We start from the raw sequence: 12,904 nt of genomic DNA, 5'->3' as shown, positions 1-12,904 counted from the left end.
TCTTAAACTACCGAACAGCGGTGTTTTGCCGTCGAGTGTCTGGAACTAAAATCGGACACTTGACTAGGCAAACACCGCTGAGACCTCCATACTTCCAGAAATTCGTATGGAAACTACCGAATGACCCGCCGTTCGGTAGAAAGAACCCCACAAACAAGGGAATTCATTCAAACCCTCTCCAGGCTCTATAACACAGGCAATTCGTCTGTTTTCATTCCCTTGTTTGTGACCGACCGCAGGGCCAAAATGCATGGAACTGTTTTCGGATACTTTACCCATGCGGTCGGTCAAATCTTTGGAACCCCATATCTCCCGAACCATTCATCCGAATTACTTGAATTTTGGATATGTTGTCCCCCTGAATAAGGGCTATCCAGCGATGCTGGATTTAAAGGTGTACCCCCGGGTTTTGGGGTACATCCAGAACTTGGCTGAAAAAGTGTACCGGATAATTGGGTTTAATGTTATCTGAGGGGAGGGGATGTGTGGGCTGAACCATGTATGTGATTGGTTATTTTATGCCTCCCCCTGGGTGTGGCCTGTATGTGTATTATTGTAATAAAAGCCAGGCTGGATGAGACAGTCCAGAGTTCCTGTTTTACCCTCAAAGTGATGTGTCGTCTCATTATTGGGGGAAGGATTTATTGTATGCTGTTCCAGTTGACTGCTAGGAGTACAAGCCTATTCATATGGTTCCTATTCAATGGTCTACAGCATTCATATGCTTGGGAGAATTTAAAAGGTTTCTCGGATTCGATGATTGTGGTGTCTGCCAGAGTGCTTGGAGTCCTCAGGAAGCACTAGGAGCATCCATTAACGGAGGTACCAAGTCGGGGTGCCAGGTGATCCGTTACAGTGACATCGCTATTTGCGATTACACGTTCTGTGACATCGAGGCACCCAGCAACAGCATTAACCTCACGATTGCTGGCATTAATTTTAGTGCATGACACAATAATTCTGTCAGTTATCCATTTGACACAGACTGCTATGACGAAATCAGTCAATGGTCCTTAAGAGGGTTAAGGATTGAGGCAATTGTGGCGAAACCAACTTCGCCACTGTGAACTGGAGAAGCCTGGTTGCTAGCCTCCTGCCCTGCGACTATGGCCCCTGGACATATTGTACTATAAAAACTATATTTGGGCATGTAATAATCTATATTACTGTTACTGGGCCTTTAAGGGACATCCGTGGACCTATTGGGACTTTTGGGATACTGTACCTTTAAGACTGTGGAGCGTAGTACAGTAATCCTGCCTTTAATCCTTTAATGTCATGTATGTATTTATGTGTGCAGTTAACCTGGGTTATATATATGCAGCATTCATCTGATTGTTCGGTAGAATCACTCCATTCATTGTATTGAGGAAACTACCGAACAACCAGACCACCCAGGACTAAGTGTGCCTCCAATTACCGTTTGCAACAATGTTGCAAATGGGTAATTGGCAATCAGTGCAGTGTGGTCTTTGTCCTCTGGGTGGCCGCCATTCAGGAAACTAACACGTGGCGGCGGCCATCTTTAACTACCGAACAGCGGTGTTTTGCCGTCGAGCGTCTGGAACTAAAATCGGACACTCGACTAGGCAAACACCGCTGAGACCTCCAGACTTCCAGAAATTCGTATAGAAACTACCGAATGACCCGCCGTTCGGTAGAAAGAAACGTACGAACTAGGGGATTCATGCGAATCCCCCTTAGTCTCTATAACACCAGTAATTCGTCTGTTTCATTCACTTGTTTGTGACCGACCGCAGGGCCAAAATGCATGGAACTGTTTTCGGATACTTTACCCATGCGGTCGGTCAATACTTTAAAGTCCCATAACTCCCGAACCGTTTATCCGAATGGGCTGATTTTAACGTATGTTGTTCCCCCAGACTAGGGCTATCTGGAGATATTGGATTTGTGGATGTACCCCAAGTATTTAGGGTACATCCAAAACTTGGGTAAAACTATGTCCCTGTTAATTGTGTTAACAGATATGTTGGAGGGAGGAGATGTGTGGGTTGTACCTTAAACTGGATTGGTGTACTGTAAACCCCTCCCTTGCATGGGAGAATCTCATATAAGCCTGTGTGTGAATAAATCAGTGTTGTTGCTGTTTAACCCTGAAGCTGGAGTGTGTCTCTTTCTTGGGGGGAAAGGGGACTGTATGCCGACTGCCAGGAGTGTAAGCTGTTCGTATTGCTTTTCCTGTTCGGCTGCTTCCAGGGTTCGTGTGGCTGCTGTTCGAGAGTTGGTGAATCCGTGCAGTTTGGGAGTTCGTGGAATTGGTGCTTATAGGAGCTGCTGGTCTATCTAAAGGGGATTATCGCCTAAACTGATTTTTCCCCTTTCATGCTGAAACGGTCCGTTACAATTGGTGGCAAGCGGCGGGATCATTCCTAAAACCAGAGGGACAGCTACAGACAACACCAGTCCTGGATTACTAATTGAGGGCAACGCTAGTACCCGTACAGCGACCCTATCTACAAGGAACCAACTGCAGCAGAGCAAGCATGGCACCCAGCTACACGCAGGAGGAGTTTGACAAAGAGCTGAGATCACGGCTGATTTTCCTCGGACCCAACCCCCCGGAGAAATACGTGCAGCTTGTGAGTAGACAGGTAGATGAGTACCTGCGGTTCATGGCAGATCCAGCCAAGGGTATCGGTCGCCCTATCCGGCGGCAGAGTGCGTTTCGGGGACTCAAAGGTGTACCCCAGGGAGCTGATGGTGTCGTCCATCCTCCCCAGCGGCCGTGTGTGTCCCAGGGAGCCGATGGTGCAGTCCTTCCTCCCCAGCGGCAGGCTGAGTTACAGGGGGCAGAGGTAGTTGTTCCTGCCCCCCAGCAGCAAAGTGATATGCCAAGAAGGCAGTGTGAAGTGAAGGGAGAGGAGAGCAGCGTCCTCCCTCCCCAGCGGCAGTGTGTACCCCAGGGAGCTGATGGTGTCGTCCATCCTCCCCAGCGGCCGTGTGTGTCCCAGGGAGCCGAAGGTGCAGTCCTTCCTCCCCAGCGGCAGGCTGAGTTACAGGGGGCAGAGGTAGTTGTTCCTGCCCCCCAGCAGCAAAGTGATATGCCAAGAAGGCAGTGTGAAGTGAAGGGAGAGGAGAGCAGCGTCCTCCCTCCCCAGCGGCAGTGTGTACCCCAGGGAGCTGATGGTGTCGTCCATCCTCCCCAGCGGCAGTGTCTGTCCCAGGGAGCAGAAGGTGCAGTCCTTCCTCCCCAGCGGCAGTGTGTGTCCCAGGGAGCAGAAGGTGTCGTCCTTCCTCCCCAGCGGCAGTGTGTACCCCAGGGAGCTGAAGGTGCCGTCCTTCCTCCCCAGCGGCAGTGTGTGTCCCAGGGAGCAGAAGGTGCCGTCCTTCCTCCCCAGCGGCAGTGTGTACCCCAGGGAGCTGATGGTGTCGTCCATCCTCCCCAGCGGCAGTGTGTCCTGCAGGGAGCAGAGACAGTCAGTCTCGCACCCCAGCAGCCGGACAAGAGAATGAAAGGGGAGACAGCTGGTCCCCCTTTCCACCAGCAGAGAGAGTGGCAGGGAGAGGAGCCTGCTAACCCCCCTCCCCAGCGGCAGTTTACCGTCCAGAGAGAGGAGCTTGTTACACCCTCTCTCCAGCGGCAGCCTAACCCACCAAGGGGAGATGTTAAGCCCCACATCTGTGCAGATGGGACCGTAGTCTCTGCACTTACAGCACCAGGGGTAGGGACGGTCGGTCCTGTCCCCCAGCCACAGAGCGATATATCTAAAGGGGAGACAGTCGGTCTCCAGCAACCAGGCTCCCACCAGACTACTCCCGTGGTAGTGCTGGCAACAGGACAGAGTACTGCTGGTCTCTGCCCCCTCAGCAACCCACCAAGGCAGCCTACCAGCCTCCCTCACAGCCGTGGTGAGGCACCTGAACCCAGACAAGATTCTCCCTCACCCAGAGGTAGTAACTGTTTATTAGGGGTGGGCTGCTCTACTACTTCTGTTTTGTGGGTGGGTTGCTGGACTAACCAGGGCACTGACCGGCAGGAGGTCAGGTACCCTGTTAGTCTAATTGGTAAAGGGGAGAATTGTGGCGAAACCAACTTCGCCACTGTGAACTGGAGAAGCCTGGTTGCTAGCCTCCTGCCCTGCGACTATGGCCCCTGGACATATTGTACTATAAAAACTATATTTGGGCATGTAATAATCTATATTACTGTTACTGGGCCTTTAAGGGACATCCGTGGACCTATTGGGACTTTTGGGATACTGTACCTTTAAGACTGTGGAGCGTGGTACAGTAATCCTGCCTTTAATCCTTTAATGTCATGTATGTATTTATGTGTGCAGTTAACCTGGGTTATATATATGCAGCATTCATCTGATTGTTCGGTAGAATCACTCCATTCATTGTATTGAGGAAACTACCGAACAACCAGACCACCCAGGACTAAGTGTGCCTCCAATTACCGTTTGCAACAATGTTGCAAATGGGTAATTGGCAATCAGTGCAGTGTGGTCTTTGTCCTCTGGGTGGCCGCCATTCAGGAAACTAACACGTGGCGGCGGCCATCTTTAACTACCGAACAGCTGTGTTTTGCCGTCGAGCGTCTGGAACTAAAATCGGACACTCGACTAGGCAAACACCGCTGAGACCTCCAGACTTCCAGAAATTCGTATAGAAACTACCGAATGACCCGCCGTTCGGTAGAAAGAAGCGTACGAACTAGGGGATTCATGCGAATCCCCCTTAGTCTCTATAACACCAGTAATTCGTCTGTTTCATTCACTTGTTTGTGACCGACCGCATGGCCAAAATGCATGGAACTGTTTTCGGATACTTTACCCATGCGGTCGGTCAATACTTTAAAGTCCCATAACTCCCGAACCGTTTATCCGAATGGGCTGATTTTAACGTATGTTGTTCCCCCAGACTAGGGCTATCTGGAGATATTGGATTTGTGGATGTACCCCAAGTATTTAGGGTACATCCAAAACTTGGGTAAAACTATGTCCCTGTTAATTGTGTTAACAGATATGTTGGAGGGAGGAGATGTGTGGGTTGTACCTTAAACTGGATTGGTGTACTGTAAACCCCTCCCTTGCATGGGAGAATCTCATATAAGCCTGTGTGTGAACAAATCAGTGTTGTTGCTGTTTAACCCTGAAGCTGGAGTGTGTCTCTTTCTTGGGGGGAAAGGGAACTGTATGCCGACTGCCAGGAGTGTAAGCTGTTCGTATTGCTTTTCCTGTTCGGCTGCTTCCAGGGTTCGTGTGGCTGCTGTTCGAGAGTTGGTGAATCCGTGCAGTTTGGGAGTTCGTGGAATTGGTGCTTATAGTAGCTGCTGGTCTATCTAAAGGGGATTATCGCCTAAACTGGGTTTTATCCTCTTGTAAGTGAAACGGTCCGTTACAGCAATTGAACAAGTTCTTGATATTAAGTGTACATTTATATATTTATTATATATCATTCTGTTAAGGAGAAACCGGGGGCGTTCATTTCACATCAAATATTTATATGTAAAACATTTAAAATTAATAAAATCTAAAGTGTGAAAAATTATGAAAAATTTAAATTTAAATTTTCCAAGTTTTGCATGGCGTTTTAACTGTAATTGTCATAATACTGCTGGCTTTTATTGCAATAAAATACACATTTGTATGCTCTTGGTATCCCACGAGTACAGCAATTCCCCCCATGTACAGGTTTATGGTGTTTTGGAAAGTTACAGGGTCAAATATAGGGCTTGCCCATTTCAGTTTTACACCTTACAAATGTGTTCAGCGATATCGAACAAGTACAATAGTACTCCCTATGTACAGATTTTATGGGTTTTTGGTGAAAGATGCAAGGTCAAATATAGAGCTTGCTAATGAAATACTCTAGACATTTTGCCTGGTGTGTCAGGCAGGTCCCCCACTAATAATATTTAACAACAATAATTAATCACTTAATTATGTAGAAATACATAAATATACATATATTTATATGAAAATACGAAGGAGAGCACTCACTGAACTTTCAACGGGGTGTATGTGTGTGTGTGTGTATATATATATATATATATATATATATATGTGTGTGTGTGTGTGCTCGGGGCCACATCGTTATGGTGAATGCAAGACTGTGTTGTGGAATAACCTGTTATAGGAAAAAGTCGGTTGAGATGTGCAGGAAACCGACAATGTGGTAGGCCTGTAGATAAAATTGGGCAAAAAGAAAGAAATTACCATGTTGTGTAAATATCGAGACAGCGAACATAATTCAATGTAATTACCTTATGCTGATATATAACAAAAACCCTATGCATTTCCTGTACAATTTGTGATATACACAAAGTATAGGTTTATAACCTCCATTGACCCAGTGACTTTAGTGATGTGTACTGGAATGTCTGGCTGGGTATTTTAAAGCTGCCCCCATCTGAGTTAAGTAAGGTGGATATGTCTTTGAATAATTGCTTATGGACTCAGTCTTTGGTGAGTGGTAGGAGCACTAGGTTAGAATATACCCTTAAGTAGGATGAAAGGAAGCGGGTGTTGTTTTTAAAGTAGAGAACATGTGATGTTGGATGCCTGTCAGCTGTAACTTGATGGTATTGTGAGAGCCTAAATTTAAGGTGGCAAAAATTAGTGAATGCTACCAGAGACATAAGAACCAACATTATGAATGTCATGTTCCGTTAAGAAACTCTTGTATAATGAGAAGGCCCTGCCGTAGCATCGATGAGTATTAATAGGTAGCGCTATTTAGTCAATACTATGCTAATGATCTATAACTCAATAGACCTATTGTAGGTCTGAACCGAAAGTATGTGCAAATAGTACAGGCCTGCCATGAATACTGTGCAGATGCCATAGAGATGGGTGAATGGGTAGTAGTTGAAGGCATTGTGGCAAAAGAGCAACTCTAGCAGAGATATCATGACAATTGAGTCGGTAATATGACGTACTAATGCTTAGCCAGAAATTCTTAAGCAGGGAGCATAAATTGTATGTATCGTAAGTGAAGAAAACAGTTGAATATACACGTAGGGTGGACCATGGGCGGGTCAAGCAAAAGAGCCATGTCACTTGTTGACCCATGAATCCGGTTGTATAAGCAAAAACCATGTAGGCTTGGTGTGTGCCCCAATGATTGAACAAACCTGTCAAGACAAACTTGGAGGCAATGAAGGACCACTTACCCGTGATGTGAATAGTAATGGAGAGACTTGTGACCACATTTGCTGGGGGAGACCACGAAGGACACAACATGAAATACCTTAGAACCTAGAGGAGCAATACTGTGTACCTTAAAAAGCAAGATCCGCCAGACATGCGAGTCCTACGAGGGCTAAGGAAATTGTTGTAACCATGTAAGCGACAACTAATATATGCCTTACAAACAACTGAGGGGTAACACCAGCGACTAGAGCAAACCGGGTGGAATGACGTCAATCTTAACCTAATAACATATATTAAAATTCCAATAATGAAGAAAATCCGAAAAGTAAGTGAATCGTGAACCCATCACATGTATAAGCCCCTGTGCCTGAAAATAATGGGATAGCCCGAAGACCGTGATGAATGAAGATAAGAGTTTAATATAGCGAGGGCCAAGTTGATAAAACCAACTTATATAGGGGAAATAACATAGTAGAAAGGCTTGAAAAATGTCAATACTGAAGGAAACCAGAAAATAACATAAGTACCGTATATACTCGAGTATAAGCCGACCCGAATATAAGCCGAGGCCCCTAATTTTACCCAAAAAAACTGGGAAAACTTATTGACTCGAGTATAAGACTAGGGTGGGAAATGCAGCAGCTACTGGTAAATGTCTAAATAAAATTAGATCCTTAAAACATTATATTAATTTAATATTTATTTACAGTGTGTGTATATAATGAATGCAGTGTATGTGTATATGAGTGCAGTGTGTGTGTATGAGTGCAGTGTGTGTGTATGAATGCAGTGTGTGTGTATGAATGCAGTATGTGTGTATGAGTGCAGTATGTGTGTACGAGTGCAGTATGTGTGTACGAGTGCAGTATGTGTGTACATGAGTGCAGTGTGTGTACATGAGTGCAGTGAGTGTACATGAGTGCAGTGAGTGTACATGAGTGCAGTGAGTGCGAGTACAGTGTGAGTGTGTGTGAGTGCAGTGTGTGTGTGTGTGTGTGTGTGTGATGAAGAGCCTTGGTGGGGGTGGGCATTTTTTATATATTTTTTTATTATTATTTTTTTTAAAAATTGTCATATTATTATTTATTTATTTGTATTATTATTTTTATTATTATTATTACATTTGTTTTCGTCCCCCCTCCCTGCTTGATACATGGCAGGGAGGGGGGCTCTCCTTCCCTGGTGGTCCAGTGGCATTGGCAGTTCAGTGGGGGGGAGTGGGGCTGGCAGAGAGCACTTACCTCTCCTGCAGCTCCTGTCAGCTCCCTTCTCCTTCGCGCCGGTCCGTGCAGCTCTTCTGTCAACTCACACTGTAAGTCTCGCAAGAGCCGCACTATGACCCCGCGGCTCTCGCGAGACTTACACTGGGAGCTGACAGAGGTGCTGAACGGACCGCCGCGGAGGAAGGAGCTGCAGGAGAGGTAAGTAACCGCACACAGCCCCCAGTCTGTATTATGGCAATGTAAATTGCCAAAATACAGACAGTGACTCGAGTATAAGCCGAGTTGGGGTTTTTCAGCACAAAAAATGTGCTGAAAAACTCGGCTTATACTCGAGTATATACGGTAACTAGCATCAGTATCAACAAGAATATACGATGAAAAGTATAATCATGGACCATAATGGCGGACAATCACGCTAACAAATGTATGAGAAGCAACCAACAACCCCTAATCAGTATAACTAAACCAAAAGAAACCCATTGTGAGCAGATGAGTCCCATAAGGGCTGTGTTAATGTAAGTATGGTGAATGTATATACACGTTAAGTTACATAAGTGAACCATATGTGTAGGCCTAAGTAGGGCCTGACAGGAATACCATAGTTAATTGCGACACTCGGCCATGGAGAGGGCCAAGTCATTTAATAGAAGACGATATGTTCCAGTAAGAGGCCTAATACCGGAAGCTTGAAGAAAGCCTCGCTGTGAAGCTAGTATTAAAGGACCACTATAGGCACCCAGACCACTTCAGCTTAATGAAGTGGTCTAGGTGCCAGGTCCATCTAGGATTAACCCTGCCTGCTGTAAACATAGCAGTTTCAGAGAAACTGCTATGTTTACAAATGGGTTAATCCAGCCTCTAGTGATTGAAACCTTACCTACTGAAATTGGAATTGAGGTACGAAGAGCAAAAGCTGCTCAGAAAATTGACTCTTTGATCTGCACTAGAAAGTAGATTCCATGACTTATAAGATATGACTAATAAGCTGGCCTGCAGGCAGTGCAGGAGTACACCTGTGTATGGGATAGCACATACCCCATGAAACCCCTAACCACATAGTGGTATATGACTGTTACGACATGCCCAGTGCAGTAGAGAACTTTAGAACTAGTAAATGACCTAACTACGGAAAGAACCGTAATCTGATGATCTGATAACAGAGGAATAAAATTAGTCACAGACAAACTCAAAGTTCCAGGACAATATACTCATAAATATTATCGGTGACAATAAACGTGTACTATAACATGAGCCAGATCACATGTCCAAACCTGACCTAACCATTTTGTTTATAAGGATACATACTGTGGTAAGAGTTATGAGCGATGCTTGGAAAGCTAAGGGTCTCCTAAACGTACATCGCTACATATCAGATTGATAACCTGTAATAGAATATGATTGATAAGACATAAGAAAATGAATGACCTCGCAATCTGCAACTATGATTTAGATATTGCTAATCAGAAATGAGTTAGCAAATCCTTGCAGAAATGGCATAAGGAAATATGGACAGTGTTTCTAAAACCAAAATATCCATCGTATAACCTATTCCATCTGCCAGGAAGAAAAAAAAAACTGTTGCATCATCATCAGAACCATATCAAGGGAAAACAGATACACTTGTCAGAGACAGAGAACCAATAGTTGATCCTTGCGTAACACATACAAACGACAGATTAAAGAAGAAAATACTAACACAGATCTAAGATAATGTATAAGAGCCAACAGTCCTAACACAATTAAAATATCTGTATAATAGACACCTGCAAATTTAATAATTAGTACCAAAAAATTCAAGTTGTAACATATAAATATTTTAAAAAAACAAGGATTAGGCGCTCACTAAAATAACAAAATAGAGGCAGCAGTAAACCAGCAAGACTACCCAATCCCTGCTTGTAGTGACCAAAACTAGAAGAAAAACCGCGCCAGAAGATATAAGATTTTAAGCTTTATTTGTCTATTTAAGTTATGTATATAGTTCTTTACATTAATTTTGTACATATTTTTCATCCAACTATTTGTCTCTTTGATCAATCATACCAGTGGTTCTTTCCACCCTAATTATATTAGACCATGACTCTCTACTCTATATTGACGCACTCTACTGGAATTGTCTCAAAGATAGGAAAAGCTGTCAATATGGATTGATGTTATATTACTCTTAGTAGTACCAACCTAAATGTCCATACTTATCTATATCTTCCAACTCTATACAATGCCTCCAAAGATCAATACTTTAGACTAGATTCATATTATTGTAAAGATGCCCTTATTTTATGGCTTATTTGGTGACTACTGTCACCTCTTTATACCCCTTTTAACTGTCTTTACTTAATGTATTAATTACATCTCATCTAGTTCAGGCACTTCCAGGGTTAATAAGCCGGCAAGAATCTCATACAGTGACGTCACGCTGAAGAGAGAGAAGGGGGCGTGGCTTGTTTTGTGTTCGATCGCTAAGCGCGAACTGTTAAACACACGCCCCTTCATTCATTGGTCGATGAGCAGTATAAGAAACCACTGGTGTCAGAGGACACCTGTATAGCCTCGGAAGAAGGCGCGTTTCTTAGCGCCGAAACACGTGTCAGGCAACAGGCAGTTAGGTCAGATAGACGCTCGAGTGCCATCGTTATTACTACTAGCTAGTCAGACAGAATTAGATACATTTCCTTAACCTTAACAAGCGGAAAGTGTACTTTGTTTGGAGATTTGGTCGTGGATGTAAGGGTTGGTGCAAGGGATAGTGTGAGGGATGGTTACAAGTTGGTGATTCTCTCTCTATCCTCTCAACATACTTCTATTTTCCTCTTGCAGAACCAAGTTGCAGCCATTTGTTGCTGTTTTTTTAGCTACACACAGTACACCAGCAACTGGATACAAGCTGCAGCTACTGTGTACTAAATCCTCACTTATTCAATTTAAACAAGCCTTTCCTTCTATGTAACAAATTGTTACATTTTGCTACTCTGTTAGACCTTACGAGTCTTTACACAGAGATCTCTAGGCTGTATGATTCATCATTATAGATGGTAATCTCTATTCAATAGCTACCAGTAGTCTACAATAACGATTTTAGCACCAGTATGGGATTTATCTTTATTTGAAGACTCCTTCTGTTCTTATTACAAGACATCTTCTAGATATTTTCATGTCCCATTTATGAGCATATATTCTATCTCTCCTTACTCACTACTTCATTTTGTTTTTTTCATTGTTTGAGGGTTTTTCTATTTTATTTATTTTTTGTGCTATTAAAAGCTAAGTTTTAAATATATACATACCCACCAGGGGGTGTCCAACTCCTATCAGACCCACCAGGTCTGTTTCTCTTTATTTCACAAATGTGAGGGCTATCCCCTATTCTGGCCGCCCCTGACACACACCAAGCTGACTCCCCTCGGGGTATTTATCTTTTTCTTCCTCAGTGGCAACAACAACTCATCGGTCTGTTGTTCCATGCCTGTCCACAGCTCCTGCGTGGTGTGGGGTTTTCCCCCCAAACATATGACTTTTAAAACAGCCTGCTGTCGTTTCCCCCTGGCTATGCTGAAGTTGGTGGTGACCAGATGAGGAGGTGGTAGAGGAGGAGGAAGCGGGGTAGGAGGAGAAGGCGGCAACAGGAGGCAGAGAAATGCCCTGCAATCCTCTGTGGCGGAAGGACATGCGCCAAACTGCTATCCGCCTCAGGCCCAGCCGCGTATCAGTGGTTATGTGGACCTTGCCACAGATGGCGTTGCACAGTGCACACCTGATTTTGGCGCCAATTGGTTGTGCAGGGAAGGGATGGCTCGCCTGGAAAAGTAGTGGCGGCTGGGAACCACGTACTGTGGGACAGCCACCGCCATCAGGTTGTTAAAACTGTCCGTCTCCACCAGACGAAATTACAGCATTTCAAAGGCCAGGAATTTTTAAATGCTGGCATTCAGGGCGGGTGGGTAGGCGGGTACTTATTCTTTCTCTCCGGTGATTATTTTTATTTTTAATTTTATTGGCCTGCAAGAAATGCACCGCAGGCCGCAAATGTTCTATTTAGCACAAAAAAAAGTGTGATTTTTTTCAAAGCGCGATGTAAACACAGTATTTGACGGTTCTATTTGACTCTCCGATATAAAGTGCACCGCAGGCAGCAAATGTACTATTTAGCACCAAATAAATGTGAATTTTTCAAACTGCGATGTAACCACAGTATTTGACGGTTCTATTTGACTCTCAGATATGAAGTGCACGCCCCAAATGTACTTTTTAGCACCAAAGAAATGTGAATTTTTCAAAGTGCGATGTAACCACAGTATTTGACGGTTCTATTTGACTCTCAGATATGAAGTGCACACCACAAATGTACTTTTTTTTTTTTTTTTTAATTCTTTATTTTTAGTGTGCACAAAAAGGAACAGTAAGTCCCGGTGCGCCACAACAGCGACATCGGATTATAACACAGTACATTCAATTTACATGTCATGGTTATCATTGGTCAGGCACATTTTTGATTAAAAGTAAAACATAGCGAGAATACAACAGTGTGGAAATTTGTTACGTTTAAACATTGAGTTGCATAGCGCT

The 12,904-nt window shown here is 44.2% G+C and overlaps 1 protein-coding gene across 1 annotated transcript in view; it reads left to right on the top strand.

Moving 5' to 3' along the window:
* The window catches only part of LIG1 (DNA ligase 1), a 381,450-nt gene that overhangs the window by 307,159 nt on the left and 61,387 nt on the right, over positions 1-12,904 (top strand). The gene's annotated exons all lie outside the window — the stretch shown is intronic.

Source organism: Pelobates fuscus, chromosome 11 (assembly GCF_036172605.1).
Source record: "Pelobates fuscus isolate aPelFus1 chromosome 11, aPelFus1.pri, whole genome shotgun sequence".
Classification (NCBI taxonomy): domain Eukaryota; kingdom Metazoa; phylum Chordata; class Amphibia; order Anura; family Pelobatidae; genus Pelobates; species Pelobates fuscus.
Note: the sequence above shows the minus strand (reverse complement) of the source record. Positions and strands in the feature narration are given on the sequence as shown.